Source organism: Canis aureus, chromosome 21, assembly GCF_053574225.1.
Source record: "Canis aureus isolate CA01 chromosome 21, VMU_Caureus_v.1.0, whole genome shotgun sequence".
Lineage (NCBI taxonomy): Eukaryota > Metazoa > Chordata > Mammalia > Carnivora > Canidae > Canis > Canis aureus.
The window spans coordinates 32,955,119-32,982,617 of NC_135631.1; the positions used below are offsets into that span (position 1 = coordinate 32,955,119).

At 36.0% G+C, this 27,499-nt stretch overlaps 2 long non-coding RNA genes across 2 annotated transcripts in view; both read right to left on the bottom strand.

Moving 5' to 3' along the window:
* LOC144292884 (uncharacterized) overlaps positions 1-22,442 on the bottom strand; it is a 69,192-nt gene extending 46,750 nt beyond the window's left edge. Inside the window, exon 1 of the long non-coding RNA XR_013360267.1 lies at positions 22,151-22,442. This is a non-coding gene — a long non-coding RNA (uncharacterized LOC144292884). The remainder of the gene's footprint in view (positions 1-22,150) is intronic.
* Positions 22,443-22,668: 226 nt separating this feature from the next.
* LOC144292890 (uncharacterized) lies at positions 22,669-27,415 on the bottom strand. Its single transcript, XR_013360277.1, has 3 exons — positions 27,340-27,415; positions 26,928-27,064; positions 22,669-23,080 (listed from the first exon to the last, which is right to left on the bottom strand). It is a non-coding gene; the product is annotated as an uncharacterized LOC144292890 (long non-coding RNA).
* Between the last annotated feature and the right edge of the window lie 84 nt (positions 27,416-27,499).

The window sequence follows — 27,499 nt, forward strand, 5'->3', positions numbered from 1 at the left end:
TGTTCCTCTTTTTCTAGTTCCTTTAGGTAGTAAGTTAGATTGTTTGAGATTTTTCTTGATTTTTGAGAAAATCAAGTTCACGTATTGCCATGAACTTCTCTCTTGGAACTGCTTTTGCTACATCTTACAACATTTTGTATTTTTATTTGTCTTTTGTTCTCTTCATTGACCCATTGGTTGTTAAGTAGCATGTTGTTTAATCTCCACATATTTGTGCTTTTTCCAGTTTTATTTTTTGTGATTGGCTTCCAGTTTTATACCATTGTGGTCTGAAAGATGCTTGGTAGGATTTCAGTCTTCTTAAATATACCGAGACTTGGGGATTGTTTTTTTCTTTTTTTCAAGACTTGTTTTGTATCCTAAAAATACGATCTGTCCTGGAGAATGTTCCATGTGCACTTGAGAAACATGTATATTCTGCTCCTTTTGCTATTAAGTCCATCTAGTCTAATGTGTCATTTAAGGGTGATGATTCATTATTGATTTTCTGCCTGGATGACCTATCCATTGATGTAAGAGAGGCATCAGAGTCTCCTACTATTACTGTATTGCTGTCAATTTCTCCGTTTAGCTCTGTTAATATTTGATTTATATAGTTAGGTCCTTCTATGTTGAGTACATAAACATTTACAAATGTTTCTCTTCTTACTGGATTGACCACTTTATCATTATATAATGCTCATCTTTGTTTTTTTTTTATTACAGTCTTTGTTTTAAAGTCAATTTTTTTGTAGGTATTACTACCCCAACATTTTTATTTTTGTTTCCATTCTATATTTCACTTTAAGTCTGTGTGTGTCCTTATATCTGAAATCTGAAGTGAGTTTCTCACAGACTGCACATAGACGGTTTTGTGTTTTATCCATTCAGCCATTCTCTGTCTTTTGATAAGAGAATTTAATCCATTTATGTTTGAAGCAATTATAGATAGGTTTGTACTTGTTGCCATCTTGTTCATTGCTTTCTGGCTGCTTTGTAGTTCCTTTCTGTTTTTTTCTTCTTCTCTTGCTGTTTTTCTTTGTGGTTTTATGCTTTCTTTAATGTTATGTTTAAATTCCATTTTCATGATCTTTTGTGTGTCTACCATAGGTTTTTGCTTTGTGTTTACTACTAGGTTTACATATGTCAGTGTGTATGTATGCCAGTTTATTTCAAGTTGATAGCAAGGTAAGTTTGAATGCATTGTAAACTACATTTTTACTCCTCTCTTCCCCCATTTTTTTTTAAAGATTTTATTTATTTATTCATGAGAATACACAGAGAGGAGAGAGAGAGAGAGAGATAGAGAGGCAGAGACACAGGCAGAGGAAGAAGCAGGCTCCATGCAGGGAGCCTGACATGGGATTCGATCCCGGGTCTCCAGGATCAGGCCCTGGGCTGTAGGCGGCGCTAAACCGCTGAACCACGGGGGCTGCCCTCCCCCTATTTTGTTTTTTGATATCACATTTCACCTTTTCATTTTGCATATCCCTTAACTAATTCTTATATTTATTTTTACTACTTTTGTCTTTAACCTTCATGTTAACTTTATAAGTGATTAGTCCACTGCCTTTACTGTTTATTTTACTAGTGAGATCTTTAACTTTGATATGCTTTCTTGTTACTAAATAGTACTTTTACTTTTCAGCTTAAGAAGTTTCTTTAGTATTTCTTGTATAGCTGTTTTATTGGTAGTGAACTCCTTTAGTTTTTGCTTATCTGGAAAAGTCTATCTCTCCTTCATTCTGAAGAACTTTGTTTGGTGCTTTTGGTTGGAAGTTGTCTGGTTTTTTGTTTGTTTGTTTGTTTGTTTTGCTTTTGCACTTTAAATATATCCTGCAACTCTCATCTGGCTTGCAGTTTCTGCTGAAAAATCTGCTGGAAGTCTTATGGGAGTTCCCAGGTATGCGACAAGTCGTTTTACCCTTGCTGCTTTTAAGATTCTTTCTTTATCTTTAACTTTTGAAATGTTAATTATAGTGCCTGTTCATGTAGATCATCTCTTTTGACACTCTTTAGGCTTCCTATATTTGGAGGTCTGTTTCCTTTCACAGTTTAGGGAAGTTTTCAGCAATTATTCCTCTAAATAATTTTTTCTGTACCTTTCTCTGTGTCTTCTCCTTCTGAGACCCCTATTATGCATATACTGTTCTGCTTGATGTTGTCCCATAATTCACTTAAACTCTCTTCATATATATATATATATATATATATTTTTTTTTTTTTTTTTTTTTTTTTTCTTTTTCTTACTCTGGGTGAATTCCACTGCCCTGTCTTTCAGGTTACTGATCCATTCTTCCACTTCATCTAGTCTGCTTTTGAACCCTTTTAGGGTATTTTTTCAGTTCAATTATTTTATTCTTTAACTCTGTGACTTCTGTTTAGTACTTTCTTATATTTTATATCTCTTTGTTGAAGTTCTTACTGTGTTCATGCATTCGTCTCCTGAAATTAGTGATCATTGTTATGGCCATTACTTTGAACTTTTAATGACAGAAATTACTTATCTCCATTTTCATTAAGATATCTTTCTGGGGCTTTATTTTTTCTTTTGTTTGTTACATATTCTTCTGTTTTCTTATTTTCACTTTACTCTTTGTGTTTGTTTTTATGTATAACATGAAAGAGCTCTTTCCTAGTCTGAAGGAGTGGTCACAGGAAGATTGAGTGTCTGTCAGCCTATTGTGTGTGCAATGCCCTGAGGTGACAAGTGCCCTAAGAACTGCCTTCCAATTTTTCAGTACTATTGGGCCCAGAAATGTAAGCCCCCCCACCCCCGCCCGCTCACCAGAGCCAGGCATTCAAGGGTCATTCCTATGTGAAGTGTGCATGCCTATTGAGTTTAGTGGGACAGGGCCATGGGGGAACACAAGGCTAGACTACACCTGCCCACTGGTTTTAGCATGTCGGGGCCGCAGAGGGGTCCTGCAGTAGTGGGCCCACCAGATGTATCAAGGTGGGGCCACAAGAAAACAACAGAACAGAGCAAGAAGTGCTAGCAAGTTAAGAGCAGAGTATACAGAAATGGTGCCTGCTGGTGCCTCTATCCCCAGAGTTCCAACAGACCCTTTCTCCTCTAACAAGTGCCTTAAGGTTAGCTGATGAATCTTCACATATTTTCTAGATACTTTTCAACCTGCTTCTGCTGCACTGAGCCCCACAGTGGACAAGTCTGTGCAGGAGTTCTTTAGATGCTGAGTCTCTTTTTTATAGCCCTTTGTGTCTCCTGGACATAAGCTCCATTGATTTTCAAAGCTAGATGTTTTGGGGATTTATCTCTGCAGTATAGGTCCCAAGGGTTGAGGTGCCTGATGTGGGCTCTGATTTCTCACTCTTCAGAGATACGTTCTGCATTTGTGAGAATCCTCTGGCTTATAAGTTGTTGTACCAAAGGCGGAATTTCTTTTTGTGAGATGACATCTCTACCTTTTGGGCTTGTCTCAATGTAGCCTTTTTATCCTTTGTTGTAGAGGATCTGTTTCACTAGCTTTCAGGAATTTTTCTGAAAGAATTGTTTTATATGTAGCTGTTGGTTTGGTGTGTCCATGGGAGAAGGGGAGTTCAGGGTCTTCTTGTGCTGCCATCTTGAACTATCACCCCTATTTTTAACATAATATTTTTTCTTTTCTTTTTTTTTTTAAGATATTTATTTATTTATTCATGACAAACAGAACAAGAGAGAGAGGCAGAGACACAGCCCAGGAAGAAGCAGGCCCCCTGCTAAGAGACTGATGTGGGACTCAATCCTGGGTCTCTAGGATCATGCCCGGGGGCCAAAGGCAGAGGCTCAACCAGTGAGCCACCCAAGAACCCCATAACACTTTTTCTTTTTCTTTTTTTTTTAAGATTTTTTATTTATTTATTCATGAGAGACAGAGACAGAGGGAGAGGCAGAGACACAGGCAGAGAGAGAAGCAGGCTCCACGCAGGGAGCCTGACATGGACTCAATCCCGGGACTCCAAGATCAGGCCCTGAGCTGAAGGTGGCACTAAACAGCTGAGCCACCCCGGGCTGTCCAACGCTTTTCCTTAACCAAAAATAATACTTGTGTTTACATATAACTTTGATGTTACTGAATAAATGAAGCAGAAGGAAATTTTGTCATTATTTCTTTCCAAATTGTTCTTTAGATCTCTTTTGTAACCATGTAACTATATACATATTTTGCAGCCAAATGAACTTCATGTGAGGAAAAGGCCCCAATCACCTTTTATAATTTTAAATGCTATCTTCAAACAACTACTTAAAAGTTCTTATTCAATGAATGTAACAATAACCAGAAGCCTAAAGGCATATTTTATGATTATTAAGTTATCACAGTAAAATGAAATTACCCACTATTTTGCTGGATGGTTCAATTGGAAGTAAGGTAGAGTTATTCACTACATATTTTCATCTTTTAAGTTTTATTGTTACTAGCAAGAATTTTAGAAGTGAGTTTAAACCATGTATAAATCAATTTCTAGGGAAAGATTTTCAGAGATCATTTATCCAAAAGTAATACAAAGAAAGAACTAGAAGAAAACAAGTACTGGAAGAACACAGAGTAATGAGTAAACATTTGCAAGAATAAATATGTTACATTTTAGTAGATAAAGGAATTAAGGTGAATGTCCCTGCTTAAAGAAACCATTTCTTATAAAGTCAACTTAAATTGGTCAAGGTAAAATTTTATAAGCCAAAACAATCTCTAAGAATAAACATTTCTTTATGTTCTCAATCACATAACAATAGCTGGTTTTTATTGAATGCTTACTCCTGTTAACAAGCACCATTCACTCATTATCTCTTTTGTATTCCTCTCAACAGCATGAAGTAGGCACTTTTTGTTATCTGTATTTCAGAGTGAAGGAAACTGACACTACTAAGGCACAGACTAAGGCACAGTTTGCTCAGATCAGGCAATGAAGTGAAAGAGTCAGCCTTGGAGTACATTTCTTATTCCAGAACCCATAGCCTTCAATTCTGGGCTAGGCTGCCACTTCAAACACAACTGGTAAAATTATGTTCTAATTCAATGGGAAATTACATCTTAAAAATGTCTTACTCATTGGGATACAGAAATAGAAGACTGCTGAGAAAAGAGGCCAAGATTAGAGTAATAAGAGGAAAACAAGACTGTTCTGTGAAGCTAGACACAAGCCCAGAATAAAAGCAGAAAAGGAATGACTATTAAGATAACCTAAGTGAAGGTTGATGGGATTTGAAAGCAAAACTGTGATAATAAAGAGATGAGGGCAAATATTCAATAAATATTTAGGAGGTAATTGGTGGAACCTTTTGCTTGAACAAATCTGGATATAGAATGAGGCAGGATTTGACAATATCTCTCACTTACTTTGAGTTATTGAATTGATGGTTTATCAATTATTGCATTTGAGTGTTTTGTTTAAATCTAACCATCTGTATCCACCTATACACACAGAAATAGAATTTTCATGTAAATCACATTGGGAAGCTAATGGACTTACAAGAGGGTCTAATGTTTTCTTAAATAAAGCTTTTTATCTTCTTATTTTTGAATCTGTGTTATGGACTAAATGGTTATGTCCGAAAAATTCATGTTGAAATCCTACCCACTGGTGTGATGGTAGAAGGTGAGGTCTTTGGGAAGTAATTAGGATTAGATGAGGTAATGAGAGTGGAGTCCTTATAAATGAGATTAGCGTCCTTTTAAGGTCATAGAGAGCTTGCCTTCCTCTCTGTTTTTCACCAGGTGAGGAAGCTTAAAATAACCAATCTACAGCCCAGGAATAGTGTTCTCAGTATCCCCTGACCGTGCTGGTTGGCCCTGTGGTCTTGACTTCCCAGCCCCAGAACTGTGACAAATAAATGTTTATTGTTCAAGCCACCCAGGAATGACTCAGAGTCTTACAATTTTTACATTGTTGACACATTCAATGTTGGATGTGAAAAGTACTCCTTTTAAAAACTGTGATCATTGAGCACATTTCTAGCTCAGAGGCAGTATTGAAAGCCTGATCTGTATTACTTCTTGCACTATATACAATTTTTTTGAGAGCTTTGCCTTATGGTCTTTACCCATTCAAATTAGAGCAGAGATAGGTAAGAATTGTGCAAAAAGTGGGTGTTGAGAAAGTACATAGTGTGCTACTTCTGCCACATTATCTTTAGATCTTCATAATTTGTATTAGAATTCCCCAGAAAAGCAGAATCAGTAAGATATATAGAGATAGAGATAGAGATAGAGATAGAGATAGAGATAGAGATAGAGATATACAGAGAGGGAGGGATGGGAAGATTTATTTTAGGGACACTTGCGATCTTAGAAACTGGAAATTGGAAATTCAAAATTCCAACAAGAGTTGATATTTCAGTCTTAAGTCTAAAGTGTGGAGGCCAAGAAAATTAAGGCCATTCCACCTTAAGTTCAGCATTAGCACAAGTCCAGCCATCCCAGGCCCCTGGGAATAAGAGCTGAACTTTACCTTACTTCAGTTACAGGAAAAAAACAGCTTATAGCTTAATGCCCTACACAGCCCCATATTAGAATAATAGCTCAAGCCAATGGCAGGAAGCCCCATATTAGAATGAGAACAGAGCTTAATGTCCTTGAAAGCCCCATATCAGAATGTAAACAGAACTTGAGAAATTCCTCCCCATCTTCTGGAGTTCCCCTAGACCAGCCCATAAAACTAAGCTGGAACCCACCTCGGGGTCCAAGTCCCTGCTCCGCTGTGTCGGATATACTTGGACCCAAGCTTGAGCTTGTAATAAACTGTCATGCGTTTGCATCGGTGGTGGCTCCTTGGTGGTTTCTTGGATATGTAATCTTGCGCACAACATAAAGGTCGTCTAGAGACAGAATTTTATTCTTCTCAGTGTTTCAGTATTTTCTCTTAAAGCTTTCACCTGACTGGATAAAGCCCACCCATATTATGGAACATAATTTACTTTACCCAATGTCTTGGGATTTAAATGTTAATGACATCTAAAAAGAACCTTTGCAACATTTAGACTGGTATTTGAGCAGACAATAGAGCAACATAGTCAAGCTAAGTTGATACATAAAATTAACTGTCATACCATCTTTCTGGGCCTACTCATTGGCTTACTGATGTTGATTTGCCTTTCATTTTTGTTTTTTAAAGATTATTTATTTATTTGAGAGAGAGAGAGAGGAGCACAGGGAGAGAGACAAGCAGACTGTGCCCTGAGCCAGAACCTGATGTGGAGGTCAATCCCACAACCTTGAGATCATGGCCTGAGCTGAAATCAAGAGCCAGACAGTCAACCAACTGAGCCACCCAGGTGCCCCTGCCTTTCATTCTAAAGGCAAATGATTAGTTACTTATAAGTCATTTTATACTTTCTGTGGATTTTTATTTTTTTATTTTTTTTTGGATTTTTAATACATCAGTAAAAAATTGGTAACCAAGTCCATTGCATTCTTTCTGATTAGACTCCAGTGCATCAAGTGAGACCCATCAGAACGAATTCATACTTAGTATTTTCTACTTACATAAATATTATGCCAATATTTGAGAGTCAAGAGAATTCTATTTCTAGCTTAGCTACTTATATGAGAATCATTCATACTTAGTATTTTCTATTTACATAAATATTATGCCAATATTTGAGAGTCAAGAGAATTCTATTTCTAACTTAGCTACTTATATGAGAATCATTGATTATATAAAACACTTTGGTCAAGATAGTATAATTTTAGGAATGTATACAACAGTAGTTTTCTTTGACAAAGAAGCTAAAGATACCAAATTTAAAAAGAAATACAGTTCTTTTTCTTATGTACTAATCATAGCAATAAATTGTAATTTGTTGTTATTCTATTTGAGGACCCAAATCAATTCTCTTAACAAACAAAGACCGAGAAAACTTAATGTTAAATGTAACTAACACTAAAATTATATAGTCAGATTCTATTCTTCAATTTTATCAAACCTTTGATAATATTAATATCTCATGATTTTGCATATATGTAAAACTAGTTTCATAAAAAAATTTCTTGAGAAAAGAATTTGAAAAATTAATGTATAAATTTTTCTGAGGAATTCTTTGATTATGAAAATTTATAAACATTTATACAAGTTGAAAAAAAGTTACAGTAAACAACCATAAATGCTTTAACATGTATCATTAAAATTTTCAATATTTGTTTACTTTTCCTTTTTATGTAAAATTTACACACAATGCACAAATATTAATTAAACAATTCTTTAAGTTTTGACAAATCTGACTAGGTAATACAAATAGCTATTAAACATTGCCATTTATTCAAAAAGTTCCTTCCTACTTCTTCCCATTGAATCTTCACTTGCACACTTTAGCAGTTAATCACTTTCTAACTTTTATTTTACCATAGACTGATTTTTGCCTATCAGAGAACTATGTATAATTGGAATCATACAGTTTGTGCTCTAAGGCTTCTATCACTCAGCATATTTTGACAAATCTGTGACCATAAATATATTTATGTTTATATATGTGCTTTCTGTTAGGTTTTGGCATTTTGGCAAGTATATTTTCATGATTCATAACACACACATTAGAAAAACACCACATATAATTTATCTAATACCTTTGAGCACCAATAGTAGATAAACCAGTATATTTACTTTTTAAATGTATTCAATGGCTATATATTTGGGAGTTTACAATTTAATTGGAGAAACATGAGAAAGACAGAAATATCAATTCAATTGTTGAAGTTAGGCACAAACTACTCTCAGAGCCACAGAGCTACATGCAAAAGAATGAAACTAGACCACTTTCTTATACCATACACATAAGTAAACTCAAAATGGATTAAAGACCTAAATTTAAGATTTGAAACCATAAACTCCTAGAAGAAAACTTAAGAAGTTATTTCTTTAACATTGGTCATAGAAATATATTTGTAGGTATGCTTCCTCAGAGAAGAGGGAGAAAAAAGCAAAAATAAACTAGGGACTACACCAGAATAAAAAGCTTTTGGGCATCAAAGGAAACAAAGCAAATTACTAAATGAACAAAATATTTGCAATTGATATATCCAATAAGAGATTGATATCCAAAATATATAAGAACTTACACAACTCAGTCTCCAAAAAAAAAAAAAGTAATCTGATTTAAACATGGGCAGATGACCTAAATAGACATATTTCCAAAGAAGATATACCATTGGCCACAGACATATGAAAAGGTGCTCAACACCACTAATCATCAAGGATATGCAAATAAAAACCTCAATGAGAGACACCTGTCAAAATGGCTAAAATCACAAAGACAAGAAGTAACGAGTGTTGGGAAGGATATGGAGGAAAGAGAACTTTTCATGCTATGTTGGTGGGAATGCAAATTGGTGTAGCCACTATGGAAAATGGCATAGAGTTTTTTCCTGAAAAAACTAATAATAGAATTGCCATATGATTCAGTAAGTAATTATACTACTGGGTATTTACCCAAAGAAAATGAAAACACTAATTTGGAAAGCTATATGCACCCCTATGTTTATTGCAGTGTTATTTATAATGACCAAAATATGGAAACAACCCAAATGTCCATCCATAAATAAACAGATAAAGATGATGTGGTGTGTGTGTGTGTGTGTGTGTGATGGAATATGACTCAGCCATAAAAAATGACGAGCTCTTGCCATTTACAACATTATGGATGGACCTAAGGGGTGTAATGTTCAGTGAAATATAACAGACAAGTAAAGACAAATAGTATATTATTTCACTCATATGTAGAATTTAAGAAACAAAACAACTGAGCAAAGAAAAAAGAGACAAAAAATAGACTCTTAAATATAGAGAACGAATCAGTAGCTGTCAGAGAGAAGTTGGGCAGGGGGTTATGGTGAAATAGATGAAGAGGATTAAGAGTAAGTACAATGAAATGATTCAATTCTATAGATTATTCGGTGCTCATCATTGTTAAGCACCGAATAATGTATAGAATTGAATCATTGTACACTTGAAAGTACTGTAACACTGTATGTTAATTATTCTTTCAATAAAAATATAGGAGTTATGACAGAAGTAAATAACCAAGGATAATACAGAATTTACAGTCTCACTTATTTTATATGATTTAGGTTATATTCATAATTCATGTGTATGCTTATTATATGTTATGTTTTTGGGAGTATTGAAAACTGCCTTATATCCAAGTCAGGATTCAGATGATAGGGGGTATAGTGAGTTGGGTAAACATATTCAAAAGCCCAGTTTATAAAAAACATAAAATGACTGATAATTAAAAAAAAAACTATCAGTCAAAAATATATAATTAACCTAAATTAAATGGTCATAGTTGGACACCTCTGCTGTAAAATATGGATAATGAATTGTTTTTTTTTCTTAATAAAATATGTACAATAAATAACCAATTGTAGCATAAGAAAACATATACATGAATACATGTGAAATAAAGTTTCTTCATTATTTTCAATATTTAATATTTTAATGACTTCCTCAGTAATCTTTTTTGATAACTTTTTAAATAACTTTCTCAGTGGAATATTAAACCCAAACTCACCAAAAAATCAATTCTGTGAATATTATCTTTATTTTTTGACTATTATCTTTAAATAAATTTTAAAAATGATTTAAAAGAAAGCAATTATAAAAACCTACATTATTTGTACTCTTTTATAAAACAAATGCCCAATTTTCCTTTCACATAGTAAATACCTTACTCAAGTACATTTTCAAGAGAGCCAAAAAATATTTTCAGAAAAGATTATATTTAAAATGATGACTAATAAATTACTCAATTTATACAGTAGCAATCTGTTAGTAAGTGATAGCAGTTGCTGTGAAAGAGCATATTGCAGCCTCATGAGGTTGGGTGAGTTCAGGACAATATTTATTCACACTCAAATCAAAATAAGAGATATGGTTTTGTTTTCAAGATATAGCTATTTTATATTTTTAAAGAAAACATATTGAAAACAATAGTTTTTGAGTTTTTGTATCAAATGGTAAAGGCAAAAAATGGTCTAATGTGTGACTTACAGAAATCAAAACATGTACAGGACTGCAAATCACAGAACTGACAAAGCTGTCAAGCTGGAAGCATAATGCAGCAGATTGCATATATCTCTCACTTCTACCAAGCATTACTAATAATTTCAGGCATAGAGAACAAGTACATGACAAAAACAAACATAAAATAGCTATCTGAAAGAAAATACAAATGTTGCTTAAAATGTAAATAACATTCACACATATCAAAACATCACCTACATGAGAAAAACACCCAAGATGTGGGCTGAAAAAAATGAAAGAATCATAATGTAATTTAGAAACTCTGTCACTATACCTAGATTTGATCAATGCATTTCCTATGACCATATCTACAACCTGTAAAATACCATCCTTTTATTTTATTTTATTTTATTTTATTTTATTTTATTTTATTTTATTTTATTTTATTTTATTTTATTTTATTATTTTGTTTATAAATAAGAATTTAGCATCTACTCAATGTGGGCATCACATTAGGCACTTGAAATGTATTGGTGAACATACAGAGCTTTGCATTTATCAGTGGGTAACTGAATATGTAAAATAAAAGTAATATATGAGTAAATTACGTAACACGTTAAAAGGTGATCAGAAATGCCATGCAGGGTGTTGGGGAACCACAGGCAATTTTGAAAGGATGAGCAGGCTCATCCCCATTGAGATAATGACAGTGGAGCAGTAAGAGGGAAGTTGAAAGAGCAAACCAAGATGGTATCTGGAAGATTTCCTATGCAAAGGAACCCCCACTACAAGGATTCTAAGACAAGGACGACAGTGTAGCTGTCATGGTAGAGATGGGATGGGAGCCATCACATATTGTATTGCAAGTTGTGTTAGGATCTTTTGTTTTGACTGTGAGGGAAACTGGGAGACAGTTTGCACAAAGGAGAGACTGTAAAAGCTAGAGAAGGATTAAAAGATGGTTGTATAAGGGAAAGAAAGAGGGGATCCCTGGGTGGCTCAGCGGTTTAGCGCCTTTCGCCTATTGCCTGATCCTGGAGACCCGGGATCGAGTTCCATATCGGGCTCCCTGCATGGAGCCTGCTTCTCCCTCTGCCTGTGTCTCTGCCTCTCTCTCACTCTGTGTCTCTCATGAATAAATAAATAAAATCAAAAAAAAAAAAAAAGAAGGGAAAGAAAGAAAGGAATCAGAGATGACTCCAAAGTTTGTTTCTTCTTTTAATCTGAGCATTGAAGGATAGATTTCTAGGGTGACTCGATATCCCAGTCATCCCATGTATCTCAATTTATGCCTGTAATCCAGTATTCTCTATCTTTTACTTTGAAAATCTCTAGTTGGAAAGATAAGTTATTCAGTTTTCCTATGATCACTGAAAGAGAGATACTGTCAGGGAGGAGTAGTGGTTAGTTGAAGTGTTTGTCTATAGAAAATGTGGATGGAAGTCCAATTAGGCATTTAGATATGAGTCTTATATATCCTGTCATCTCATTTTGGATTTATTAGTACCTGGTTGACATTTAGAGCTATGAGACTATATTAGATCATCAAAAAAGATGAAACACAGATATAAAAGAAAGAAGGCCAAGGACTGAGTCAGGGATGTGGACATTAAAGGATGAATGACAGAAAGAGAAGAAGCAATCATGAGATGGGAGGAAAATGTTGCTGTCTTGAAAGTAATGTCAGTAAATTTTAATAAAAAGCTACCTTGAAATTTAGCTAGTTAAAGCAGCAAGCATTTTCTTACGTATCACAATTTGTGGGTCAGGAGTTTGGGCTGGGTTCACACAGGTGATTATTTCGCTCTTCTTAGTATTAACTAAGGTCCTCAGTGGAGTCAGCTGGTGGGGGGCTGTTCTGAAGGGGCCAGTACATTTTTCCCTCAACATGGGTAGCTTCTCACTAGGGGTGTGTGGAGGCTGAGTTCAGCTGGAAATGCTCTCCCAGAGCACCTACAAATGGCATTTCCACCTAGGCGATCTCAGGGCGATCAGACTTAACGCATTGGTGACTTAGGTCTCCTGGAAGGAATGTGTTCTCTTAGACAACAGGTTGAAGCTGCCTATCCCTTAAGGTCTGGGTCCAGAAAGCAGCACAGTGTGCCTCCATCATATAGAAGAGGGGCACAAACCTATTGAGGGAGCACACTCTAGACCCAGCCACAGCCTACCCCTAGCTTGATCCTCTCCGACAACCTGCGGCAAGTACGGTACAGTTACCTCCAGCAAGACATGCCCGACAACCCTGAGAAGTTCAATCTGGTTCCCTGAGTCTTGGGCTCTCCATGCTTCATCGCTGGGCAACATTACTGGGAGCTACAGGTGGGAGATAAAGCCAAGTGGACCATAGGTGTCTGTGAAGACTCTATGCAGAAAAGATGGAGAAACCTTGGCCCCCCACAATGGATTCTGGGCAGTGTCCTTTTGGTAGGGGAAGGAGTAAAGGGCTCTTACCTTCCTGATGCCTGCCCTCCCCCTGTGCACCCCTCTCCAACGGGTGGGTGTTTTCTTGGACTATGAAGTTGGCGAGGTCTCCTACAACGTGACGGAGAGGTGTCACACCTTTACTTTCTCTCATGCCACCTTCTGTGGGCCTGTCTGGCCTTACTTCATTCTGAGTTACTTGGGAGGGAAAAATGCAGCCCCCTCTCATCATCTGCACCATGAGTGGGATGGATGGGTTTTCTGGCCATGTTGGCAGTCACGCTCATTCCATGGAGACCTCTCCTTGATGAGGTGAACTCAGGGCTAGAGGGCTGTTGGCCATGATCCTACTCCAGGCATAAGGCATCTCATTGCCTTGCCTTTTCCTACTCATCACAGCTGGATGTCCTTCCCACTTTCCATGCCCTTGCAGTGGGAGACAGAGTGTCCACACTCTGTAGTGTCCTTTCCCTCTCCATGCAGATGGTCAGATGTAAGGAGATCTATCAAGATGGCCCAGAAATACAAACCAGATGTCCACCTTTGGTGTTTCAACACTTTTGGTTTTACCCATTACTGGAGGGGATACAGAGTATGGATAATCCCTGGAGAGCCAATCAGGACACTTCACTGTGGCTCAGCCTGGCTTCCTCTGGTCCAGCCCCACATAGTGATTGTGGATGTGTGCTGTTCTCTGTACCAGGGCTCCTTTCTAAAAACTAGAGTGGAACTACCTGGCCCAGTCAGCATGGCTCCCTCTATCCCAATTCCCATTCTGCTGTGGTTTTGTTAACTCCATTAAAGAGGCCTATATGAATTTTGATTAGTTACAGTTATTTTACAATAATGGTGGGAAATGGCCCTATCTCTGTTACAAGATAATGTTCTAATCAATGTACTCTTTGCATCTGTATCTTTTCTGAGGGCTCTGTTGCTCCCTTCATTCTAATGAAAGGTGTATTCTGGTGTCAGGTGCACGTCATCCAGGATAGTTTCCTGCCAACACCATCCATTGTTCCTAGATCCCCTCCCACTCACATTTGTGGACTGACAGTTCAGCCCTGCAGTGATTCTGAGGCAGCATTCCAGAGGCTCATTGACTGTTTTGTCTCCTTTTTTCCACTTCCATTGGGCAGTAGAGGAATTGACCTTTCTAATACATGTGCCATCAAGGGGCATCCTCATAGCCATTGGGTCATGGGGCATTCTGGAGCCAGAAGGCAAAGGCAGATCACTTCAAGCAAGGCCCCACAGTGGCTTAGTCCTGCTGCCCTTTGGGTATGTGACCCTCTGTTTTTGAAATAAAGTGAGTATGGATGTTGCTTAAAAAAAGAAAAAGGAAAGGGGGCACAAACCTCATTGAGAGAAGTGTAAAAAAAATCCATGGCCATTTTTAATCTACTGTAGGAAGACTGATCATCAGTTATGGCTGACAGCCAGACATAGGATGGAGATTGACAATTGGGTTTAATAACATGAAGATCATTGATTCCCTTTATAAGAGAAGTTTCCAAGTCAGGACGATGATGAACGATTGATAAGAGAAGGTTTAAAATAGAATAGGAAAGCAAGACACATTTATAGGTACCCCTTTGGCCCTAGGTGATAAAAAGGAACAATTCTCAAAATAATATTGCAGCTTAAATCACTCTGAATACTTTTCTAATGCAAGAAATGTGGTCCTCCAGAGCAATAAATACTGACCTTGAAATCCAAATAAAAGGTTCTTTAAGCATTTAGTGCTTTTTCAGTCCCTCGGAGCTACATCATTGAGGTGGACATGTTGGAACTATATCCCACAATAATGAAATATCAAGAAATCATTTCATAACTTAAGCATAGACTTTGTGTATTTTTTCAAATCCTTAGTAGCATCAGGCTCAAACCAGACATTAAGGAATAAAATTTAAAAGAAAAATCTTTTTCTAGTCCAGCTAAAACATAAATATTTGGTCTTGTTTTATTTTAATTTCTATTAATTTTGTAATTTTAAGATATAGCTTTTGCTACTAATTTTGAAATAAATTAATTTTCTCAAGAAATATAGTAAAAATATCTGGGAACTTGGCAGAGAAGAACAGTAATAAATAAACCATTTTGTAAAAGGCAAAAGATTTGTATGATCTGAAGAGAAACAAGTGTTGAATAGCCATTTGGGAGTAAAAATGCATTACTTCAAAGCCATGTTTTAAATCTAAAATTCTCTTTGAGTATTTCAATTTGTTTAAACATTGTTTTTTGATCAAGTGCTTCAATAAAAAATAAAACTGCAGCATTCTGTTCACCTACCATTCCAACTTTTGAACAATAAATGTTTAATACTAAGTATAAATAGTTAATCAGCTAAATTCTCAATGATAACATTGCAAGGCTGGTAGTTTGAACTGAGAAAAAAACAACATTTTAATTTGGAGCTTATTTGTTATTAATATTTAAATGTATAAAATGATTTGGGTATACTATATAATCTAAATAATGTATAATAATTAAAGAAAGTGTTTCTAAGGGCCAAAGAAATATGTTCCATAAATTTCAGGCATTGTAGTTAATTTAGATGATGGAAAATAGAAAGATCATCTTTAATTGCTGGCACCCATTTTCTCTGATGAGTATTTGTTGTATCTCTTTGTTTTTGTTACTTTTACCTAAATAATTTATGTCTTCAAACCATCACAACATATCTTGGCTAAATTATATTATCAACTTGGTTTAAAGGCAGTTGGGCAATCCATTCATTGCTAAGTAGGTAGTGACGTATTACAGGGGAGTCTAAAAAATGTCATACAATTGATTAAAAAATAATCCTGTAAACATTTGTTTTACATGAAAGATTTTCAGATGAAGAAATATATGTATCTTTAAAAAATTTGAGAGCTACATAAAATCGCTAAACAAGCACAAATAACTTACAGTAATTGCCATTTTCATTCACCTATGCAAGAGAATTAGACTATAAATAGCATGCAAAAAAATAAAATAAAATAAAATAGCATGCAGGAGTCATATTTGAAAGATGTATGAATTAACATTAATATTTACAGGAAGTACTGATACTAGCAAAAATTTTGAACTAAACCAAGATTATCCATGCCTTTTTAAGTTGTTTTCATCATCTTCACTCCCTATTCATTAACCCTTCTTCTACTTCCAATCCTTACTGCTCCCCAGAGTCCTTCTTCATACTCCTCTTCCTTTCAGGTCATCTGTTCTGAATATTCCTGGGGATCTCTTGCACCTCCTTCTGTGTAAAATGTCCAGTAGTCTGATTTTTAGCATGCCCCACTTAGTTGATAATCAGATTGAAAAGGTATTGATACATCAAAGTGTTAAGAGCTTGGCAATAATTTATTACTTAATATCTAATATCAGTATTAACCACTAAATCCTGTAGCATGTGGATAGAGGACCATGCTATACAACATGAGAAGCAAACGTTTATTTCTTTCATTTTGTATATACCTTATTATTAGTGTCTAGGGAACAGAGATCTATCCATGGACCAGGTACTAGTTTTAGGGAAGTTAGATTCTTTGTAGCCTAAGCAAAATTGTTTTAGTCTAGGTTGCAAGAGAATCAGAACCCAGAGTATATACTAGAGAGAGAGGACAAAAGAGTGAGGAAGGGGGAGAGGAGGAGAAGAAGAAAGGAAGAGAGAGAGGGAGAGAGATTTATTATAGGAATTGGTTTATGAGGTTTATGTGGAGGCTGAGAAATCTAACCATCAGCTGTCTGCAAGCTGGAGAACCAGAAAAGCCAATGGTGTAATTCAATCCAAATCGAAAAGCCAGAGGCTCGAGAACATGAGACCAGTGGACATCCAGTTTAAGAAGAGAAAGTAAATTCATGCTTCCTCCACCTTTTTGTACTATTTGGGCCCTCAACAGATTGGATGAGGCCTTCCCACATTGGTGAGGGCAGTTCTCCTTCACTGGGTTTACAGATGCAAATGCGTATCTCTCCCAGAAATACCCTCACAGGTATACCCAGAAGTAATATTTTACCAGCTATCTGGGCATCCCTTCGCCCAGTCAAGATGACATGTAAAATCAACCATCACACACATAGGTTTCTGAAACTAACATCAGTTTCTAGCTAACTGACATTCATTAATTTATAAATTTTAAATCAACTCACTGACTCTAGTAAATTTTTTTAGAAAAGAAATTGTATATCACAATAGTGAATGAAAACCAGTGTCACTTTCATAAGTAGTAAAGATTAATATCCACTAAAATAAGGTAATGAGTATTAAAATTAAAAATATCTATTCATGCACTGCCTAAAATAGCACAACACTTAAAAATGGAATGTGTAGCAATTTACCTTCTATTGTTTATGGCAGTCCAAAAAAGCAAATAAAAAGATCCACTGATATGAATGCTTTCTTTACCTGATCACTCTGTAAATCTCAAGATAATGATAGTAAATTAAAAATTGGCAAGAAAAAGAAGAATTGAAAAGGGGGATGATGAGAGATAAAAGATATTGGTAAAAGTTTGTGAAGTGGAAAACAAATCATGGAGTTAAAATCCTTATAACCTACCAGAAAAGAAACTCAAATAACTACAGAAGAAGCCTACAAAGAGCCAACATATTTGTAATAATTTGTACTTCAGTAATCAAAGATGTTGAGAGCAGTGTATACAACCATAAATGAATTATTAAAAAAAAAAGAATTACTCTTGCTCCTTTCTAAAGCTAATCCTTCCAGATATCACCTCTCATTTGCTCAAGAGCAGAGATCTAGAATTTCTCTCTTTTTAAAAAAAGTATTTATTTATTCATGAGAGACACACAGAGAGAGAGAGAGAGAGAGAGAGAGAGAGAGGCAGAGAAACAGGCAGAGGGAGAAGCAGGCTCCAGGCAGGGAGCCGGACGTGGGACTCGATCCAGGGTCTCCGAAATCAGCCCTGAGCCAAAGGCAGACGCTTAACTGCTCGCTGATCCACCCAGGCATCCCTAGAATTTCACTTCTAAATCATCCATGCTTTCTAATCTACTGGATCCTTTCTTTCATCAGTATTGAAATATACCATGATTGCTGCCATCTAAAAACAAAACAAAATAGAAAATCTTATGAATCCACTTTTTTGACCATTTACCACTCCAATTTCTTTGGTCTTACAGCTGTCCAGTTACTTCCTCCCATTCTCTTTAAATGCACTGCAATGAAGACTTTGCTCTCACTAGTCCACAGAAACTAGTCAGAATCACCAAGGCCTCTATTTTACAAAGTCCAATAGCCAATTCTTACTACTGCTCCTACCTGACCTATGAAAAGTATTTGACACAGTGTCTCCTCTTGAAACACTTTCTTTATTTGGCTCCCAGAACAACCCTCTGAGTTTTATTTTCTATCTCCCTGAATGACCTATTATTTACTCTTCTCAGCCTCAGTTTCCTAATGTGGGGATGCCCCAGTCTCAGGCTTGGTCCTGAGACTTTCTTTTCCATGTATATTCATTCCTTTTGTGAGATTACCAAATGTTCTGTATTAAATATCATATTTATGCCAAGGATTTTCTAATTTATATTCCTACCCATCTTCCTTTCTCTCTCTCTCTCTTTCTCTTTCCAGCTCCAAATTCATATATTCAGAAACCTATTGACATCTTTATTTGAATATTTAATATCAATATCTCAAACATCCTGTCCAAAACCAACTTTATCTTTCCCCCAAACTTCAAACTTCTGGTTACTCAAAAATCATGCAGTTTTCTTGATTCACTTTCTCTTATATTTCACAGATGATTAATCAGGAAATCTTTCAGAATATATCTAATATTCAAACAGACTCAGTTCCAGACCACCATTTCCTCTCTCCTATATCACTGCAACCTCCTCACTGGTTAGCTTCCTCACTGGATCAACCAGTATTAATTCAACACAATATTTCTCTTAAAAGATACATATTATTGTAACAAAAATGGAGCTTTGCTTTCCTTCATATGCCTGATTTAATGTGACTCTGGGGTCACCTGGGTGCTCAGTTGGTTAAGTGTCTGCCTTCACCTCAGGTCATGATTTGGGCTCCCGGAATCAAGCACCACATTGGGCTCCCTGCTTACAGGGGAACCTCCTGCCCTCTCTTCTTTTGCCCCTCCTCCCACTCATGCTTTCTCTTTCTCTCTCTCAAATAAATAAATAAAATCTTAATTTTTTTTTAACTTTCCCGGGGACTTAGAGTTTCAAGGGCAACATTAGTATAGCCTAGTCCCATTTAGATATGACACCATAATATTGCTATTTTTGTCTATTCCTATTACTATTGTTATTAGTCCTTGCTATTTGTATATTGTTTTTAGTCTGGGAAGTATGGAAAATGTATTTCTAAATAATATAATTATAGTAATTTTCAATGACATGTTTATCTGAAAGAAACTATTAGTCTTATATAGTAGCATATCTTCCTATGTATCTAGGAAGCTTACATGATAAGTCATGTTTCAATAAGTAGAAGTTTAATATTTCAGAATATTAGCTGATCTTTGAAGAATTTATTTAGCATTACCCTATCTATAATGGGAAGTCTTATTTTTCTGGCATGATTAGTGGTATAAAAGTATAAACTAAATAAACTATTTAATTGCATTAACCTTCATCTCTCCAGACTTGTATTTTTGTCTCCTCCACTCTAGAAAAATTGAGGCAAATGTGTAAACCCATTCTTTGATATCTGACCATAGTTAGCTAAAATCTTCAAAATACAGCTTTATTTAAAATTCAGGATGTGTTGAGAACGTGGTTTTCTTAGTTTTATTTCTTTTTCAGGTTTCAAATTTTCAGAAGATCTTGGTTCAGTTTTATTTTTCCATCCTTCTCCCTTCCTTGTTAAGAACAGAGTACACTAACTTTATTCCTTCTACAGCTCCCAGAAGGAAAACAAAGAATTGACAGTAGAAAGGATATAAAACAAACATCTCATTTTCTGAGTACTTATGTAACCTCTTCACTGATATAAATATTGTATCATTTTCCTGATGGCATTTGTTGAGGCAGTGTGGCACAATGGTTGAGTGTGAGCTCCAAACAAGATCATATCCTTTTTCAAAACCACCATACTGTTGTTCTGTTTCACCTCAGAGGTCAGTCATTTCAGTCTCTGCCAAATATGATTAATTTTGCTTTGTAATAGCTTAATTATGCCCTTAAATTTTAACTTTAGATGGACAGTTGTCCTCAATAAAAAATAATACCATCCATACAGAAATTTTCTTTTGTATAATTCCCTCCCTGTTATTCCTTCACTCTTGTTTATTTTCATATTTTTTATCTCTCAGTCTTCACAGCAGGATCCAGATTCTCAGGCATTTGGCCTCATCTACTTCTCTGTCAGGGCAAAGCATTTTTTATTGAAGGCAAAAAAATTCTTTTAAACATTTTATTTATTCGTGAGAGACAGACAGCAAGAGAGAGGCAGACACACAGGCAGAGGGAGAAGCAGACTCCACGTAAGGAGCCCGACGTGGGACTCGATCCCGGGACTCCAGGATTGCTCCCTGGGCCAAAGGCAGGCGCCAAACCGTTGAGCCACCCAGGGATCCCCCACATCTTGTTCTAATGTAAAATATAAACTTATATGTTAACTTTCCAATTTTGTGATGGAGAGCCAGGCCTCTTCTTTGAGTATGGGTCCATTAAACTGAAGTTTATCATAATATTTTATATAAAGGATACCCATAATGAGCTATGATTTTTTACTTCCAAATGTGTTAAAAAGATGAAGAATTTTAAAATACTTACAAAATTGTCTGAGTGAATAGTAATTCTAGATTTTAGAAGTTTTTCTTTCAACGTTTAATAGCTGGTTCAAGCACACTAAATATGACAGCAATTTTTTTATTGCTTTGTCCTTATCAGGATTTTCCAAAGTATTCTATTATTAGTGGACAGCACATATTTTTTATTCTATTTGGAGCCATATTTCATTGGTTTGCAGAATAATGACTGAATTCTGTAATTAAAATTGGATTAAACAGGCTCAAGGACAAATACCTGACTCTTGATTAGAATACAACTCTATAGGTGAGCAGGAATGTTCAGGTGTTTTAATGAACAGCTAAGTATCCTAGACAATTCAGCATATTGTAGATATCTGTGAATAAAATGACTCTGTAGAGTATGCCAATCAATCTTGTGAATGGCTTCGGTGAGGTAAACTACAGTAGCTTTTATTGAAATTTTAATGGATCAGGATGTCATTAGTCTCTTTCTCTATTTTCATCTTACCTAAAACCACTTCCAGTAATAAGCTGCAGCAAAAAGAAGGGACAAGGTGAAAGATCCTATATTTGAAACACTTGAGTTATTTGTATTCCTAAAGTCTTAAACTGGAATAATATATCTATGACATATTCAGCGCACTAATTTTTAACAATTTATTTTTGCCAAGAAATAAATGGTGTATCTAAAGGTAGATAGATAATGAACAGAAAAAAAAAAACTATATATTAGCAGAATAAGAAATGGCACATATTTGTTGAATCAATGAAATTTTAATTAATGCCCAGGGGCAAAGGAATTATGATCACATTTGTCCTTAATTATTACATGTAGTTAGGTAATTTTCTTTTTTTGCAAATCTGTTGGTAAACATTCACTTAAATTGCTCCAATTGCCCTAGTCTTTTTATCTGATTCTGGCACTATAACTCATCCTTTCTTGGTTATAAGCTTACGATACACTCTGCTTATCTCTATTTCATTGGTCTTAACTGCATCATAGAAAAATTAGGATTAAGGATTAGTGGATGCTTATTGTATTAGTTGCTAGGGCAGCTGTAACTAAGTACCTCAAACTGAATGGTTCAAACAAGAGAACTGTATTACTTCACCATTTTGGAGGCTAGAATTCCAGAATCAAGATGTCAGCTGGCGTGGTTCCTTTAGAAGATTGTGGGAAAGAGTATGTTCCAAGCTTCTCTACCTAGCTTCTGGTGGTTTGCTGGTTATCTTTAGTGTTACTTGACTTGTAAAAACATCATCCTAATAATCAGCTTTCATCTTCACGTGACGTTCTCCCTGTGTATATCTGCCTTTTCACAGGGTATCCTTTTATAAGCACACCAGTCATAATGAAATAGGGGCCACCCTACTCCATTATGACCTCACCTTAGCTTTTGATAATTACATCTGCATAAACCCTATTTCCAAATAAGGTCAGGTACTGAGGTACTCGTGGTTAGGACTTTAATGTATGAATTTTTGCAGGCTATAATTCAACCCTTGTCCCTTCTTATCTTTGAATGTAAGAATTTATAGAGAAATTAAACAAATATAAATTTAGCTAGAAGAAACTGTCATGCACCAATTTAACACCTTCATTATATATCCCAAAAGTGGAGTAAGGGCCTACATTACTAGGACACAAGAATTGAAATCAAAATAACATAATGACCTAACAGAATTTTATTTGGTTAAAAGCAGATTTTTAAAGTCTAATTTCCTCATTCCCAGCAAAGACAGCAAATCTTCCTTCTGACTTGTGCTCCACTTAGAATTACACTGAAGAGTTATAAACAAGGGAGCTTGGGTGGCTCAGTCCATTAAGCTTCTGAGTCTTGGTTTTGGCTCAGGTCCTGATGTTATGGGTCCTGGGATTGAGCCTGCATAGGGCTCTGTGCTCAGTGGGGAATCTGCTTGAAGATTCTCTCCCTCTGTCTGTCCAACAACTTGCGTGTGCACATGTTCTCTCTCTCTAAAATAAATCTTTAAGAAAGGAGCTATAAAGAAATAAAATTTTCTCTTTGTCATCAAATATCATTTTTCATACTATAAACTCTCTTCCTACATATGCCTACATAAATAATCCAGTTATAAAATAAATGGTTCTTTCCCCTCTTCAGCAATATTCACATATATTTGATCTTATGCTCGAAAGCACAGAGTACTTTAGTGATCACTTTTTTACCATCTGAAGATTTTCAACATTTCTTTTTCCATGTCTCAGCTTACTTTGTATATTTGCTTCCTTTATCTTTATTTGCATTTGAAACTGATTCCTAAGAATTTAGTTTATTAATTACTCAAAGTTTAATATGATTTACCTGTTACTCATTTTGGAATTTTTTAAATTTTATGATTAAATTTTCTCAAATTAAGTTGTATAAAATTTTTATCTCTGGATATTATGATATTTAAAGCACACTATATTTTTTAGACTTTTTGTATGGATTTTAGAAGTAAGTAGTCAGTGATGAGAACTGATGTAGGAATAGCAGTCATATTAAATAATCTAATTTAGACTTTTTTTAGAAATAATTTTTTTAAATCATGTACACAAAATCATGCCGTAGCTTTATTATTTTTAAATGTCTCCTTTTAGTGTTAAGAAAATTACAGCTAATAACATAGAGTCCCAAAGAGCACTGATTTGCATTTGTTACCCCCTCTAGAGATCAGCTCTTGCCATTATAACTCAATCAAAAATCAAGTTAGGCCTCTTGACATAATTGGAAGTTTCAAAGTGATCTGAAGAGCACAATTTTCTGTTACATATGTCAAAGCTAGATGGGAAAAATACCATGGGAACAGAAAGGTCAAGGGCTAATCCACTCCAAAGTCATTAACGATCATATTTAAATTGCTTCAGAAACTTCAAGGTTTTTTAAACCATCATCAAATTTCCCACCAAAACAAGGTGCCTCTGACATGACAGCTGCTCTGTACAAAAAAGGAAGAGAGTTCCTTTTTCTGTCATGCTGAAATGGATCTTTGGTTTTCAAAGTTTATTTTGTCCTGCACATATTTGTAATATACAAATTTAGTTAAATTTTATTTTTTTTATTTATTTATTTTTTTATTTATGATAGTCACACAGAGAGAGAGGCAGAGACATAGGCAGAGGGAGAAGCAGGCTCCATGCACCGGGAGCCCGATGTGGGATTCCATCCCGGGTCTCCAGGATCGTGCCCTGGGCCAAAGGCAGGCGCCAAACCGCTGCACCACCCAGGGATCCCAAATTTAGTTAAATTTTAAAGCCGAAATTTATGCTGTGCCAGAAGGATTTTTTTTTTAGCCTAAATGAGCTTATTTCAAATTGCATTTTATAAGACTGTATTTGCAAAACTATTTACAGCGATTTTCACAATGCCATCATATTATAAGGTTGAAGGAAAGGAGTTCCCCGTTTATCCTGAATGCATCACCACCATTGAAGATTTGGATCATCAAGTTAGTCACATAGAAAACTAAGGCTACTAATGAGCATGTTTTTAACAAATCGTCCAGATAATCACCTTTTTCACTTCATCTTGGCAGTAGAAACCTATTTTATTTTAAGGCATTAAATCATAATCATTAAAACTTGCTATGAAGATGCTGCAATCAAAACATTGTTGGACAGACACGTACACATACATATCCATAACATCACAAATAAATTGGTAGAATAAAATAAAGTACATAAGCATATTTAAATATGTATATATTTATGCATTTACCACATAATAAAAATCTGCATTTATTTCAAAGGGAAAATTGGTTATAATTAATAGTTTTAGCAGAAGATAAAAATAAAGGGGACAATAAATCTATAAAGCAATCTGCAACTTGGAAATGAAAATGCCAATATGACCGGATGCTGTTTTATCATTATATAGACAGTTGGCTGCAGCATGATTCCTAATAACCAAGATATGGAAACAACCTAAGCGTCCACAGATAAATGGATAAAGGAGATGTGACATATCTATATGTATATAGATATAGAAAGATATAGATATATAATGAAATATTATTTAGTCCTGAGAAGGAAGGAATTTTTGTCATTTTTGACAACCTGGATGGACCTTGAGGGCAATATGCTAAGTGAAATGAGAGAAAAACAAGTACTTTATAAAAATCACTTATATGTGGAATCTAAGAAAGCTGAACTCATATAAACCTAGTGTAGAGTGGGGCAAAATGGTCAGCCAAATTGGGTGGCGTTGGTCAAAAGGTACATAGCCAGTGTTAAGACAAATGAGTTCCAGGGATCTAGTGTACAGCATTTAGTGACTTTAGTTAATACTATTGTATTGTATTTTGAAAGTCACTGAGAGAGTAAATATTAAACGTTCTCATCACAAAAAAGAAGTGATCTTTAAGTGGCATGATAGTGGTATCGGTTAATACTATGGTGGTCATCATTTTGCAATATGTAGGTGTATGAAATTAATATGTCACACACCTTAAACATACACAGTGACTTATGTCCATTATAACACAATAAAGTTGAAGAAATTGAGTCAACAGACTGTATAAAACAGATCGCCCTCCTTAATACGAGTAGACCTCATCAGATCAGTTGAAGAACAAAAAGACTGACCCTCTGTCAAACAAGAGGGAATTCACCCCATTTGGTGATCCATGAGCTGGGACTTCACTTTTTCCCCCTACCTTTGAACTCAAACTGAAACATCAGCCTCTGGGTTTCAAGCCTCCTGCTATATGAAGTAGAGCTACACCAGGCTTTCCTGGTTCTCCACCTTTAGACTTGACCAGGATTGTACAGTTTGGCTTTCCTGGTTCCGTAACTTGGCAACACCCTTGAGATTACGGGACTTAAAATCACCCACAATCACATGGGTCAGTTCTGTATCATAAATCTTTTTCTATATTTATGTATACTCTATTATTTCTGTTTCTCTAGAGAACCTTGACCAACACAACCATTTTAAAAAATAAAGCAAGAATGATTAACTGAAAATTCAAGGTAGAGTTCACATCTGTTAGGGACAGAGAGGAGGGGACACATAGGGGACTAAGTTCATGACAATGCTCTCTTGCTTCCTCTGAGTGGTGAGCATGAAGTTCATCTTATTATTTGCCTTTAAAATGTACTTTTTTCACATGTTCTTCTTTTGTGTGTGTGATATGCTTCACAATAAAATTTTTAATTTAAAAAGTTACAACATTAAAAAATGATAAAATAATATAAAGTGTTGGTAGGTGGAAGAGACTGATAATCTTAAAAACTACTGGTGTAAATGTATGGAAAGTTTGCTGACATATTTGTTGAAGGACATTGGCAGCTCTAATAAAATGTAAAATAATCATTAACATAGCACTCTAACCCCTAAGACTTTGCTCTTCTGAAATAGATGCAGCAGTAAAAATATATTACAATAATATTCATCACAACATTATTTGGAGTGACAAAAACTGGAAACAATAATGACCATTATTAGAAAAACTGAACAAATAATTCAATATCCATGTATACAGTTATTATATATGTTATATATATATATATTTTTTTAATTGTTCAGCTTTTTGGATACTGACCCCAAAAGCCAGTAGCTACAAGATGTTGTTTAGACTGGAGAAAAAACCAACTAATTGTTGTTTAATGTGTTTAGTGTGATGTCATTTTGTAAGAAGCAGGTTGGGAGAGCAATATGTAATGAATGTATAGCTATGTTTAAGGCCAGGTTTATGCTACCTAACTTTGATTTTAAGTCAAATCAAATATAAAAAGATCTAAACATCTGGATTGGTTTAACACTCGATATTGCTGTCCTGCAGACATTTTAAGTGTGTAACGTGTGTGTTAGGAGAGACAGAAGGATTCACTTTGGCTGTACTGACCTTCAGAAGGAAAGTTCAGGTGCTAAAATAGGGACGAGGTGACTGCAAATGTTTCCTCAAACTCGGGCCCCCCGAAAATATCCAGAAAGTGTCTGCTTTTCTTCAGCAATGTCTCAGGCCAGAGGGCAAACGGCGGCCTAAGGGGCAGCGGGTTCCGCGATTCCTGCTTTCTTCCTCAGGCCCGGCCCCCCTTCCCTCCCCCACGCACCTGCCCTGACCCCCTGCCCCCGCTCTCCCTTCCCTCCCCCACGCACCTGCCCTGACCCCCTGCCCCCTGCCCCCGCTCTTCCTTCCCTCCCCCACGCACCTGCCCTGCCCCGTGCCCCCTGCCCCTGCTCTCCCTTCCCTCCCCCATGCACCTGCCCTGACCCCCCTACCCCCTTCCCCACTCCCCCCTTCCCTCCCCACGCACCTGCCACGGCCACGTACTCCACCCCCTGGGGACCAGCGGGGAAGGCCACCGTGTCTACTCTTATCGGGGGAGGGTGCGGACCCTGTGAGGGAAGCCCCAGCTGCGCCACAATTAATTTTAAGATGTCATAGACTGAATTTTGTCCCCCTTAAAATTCACA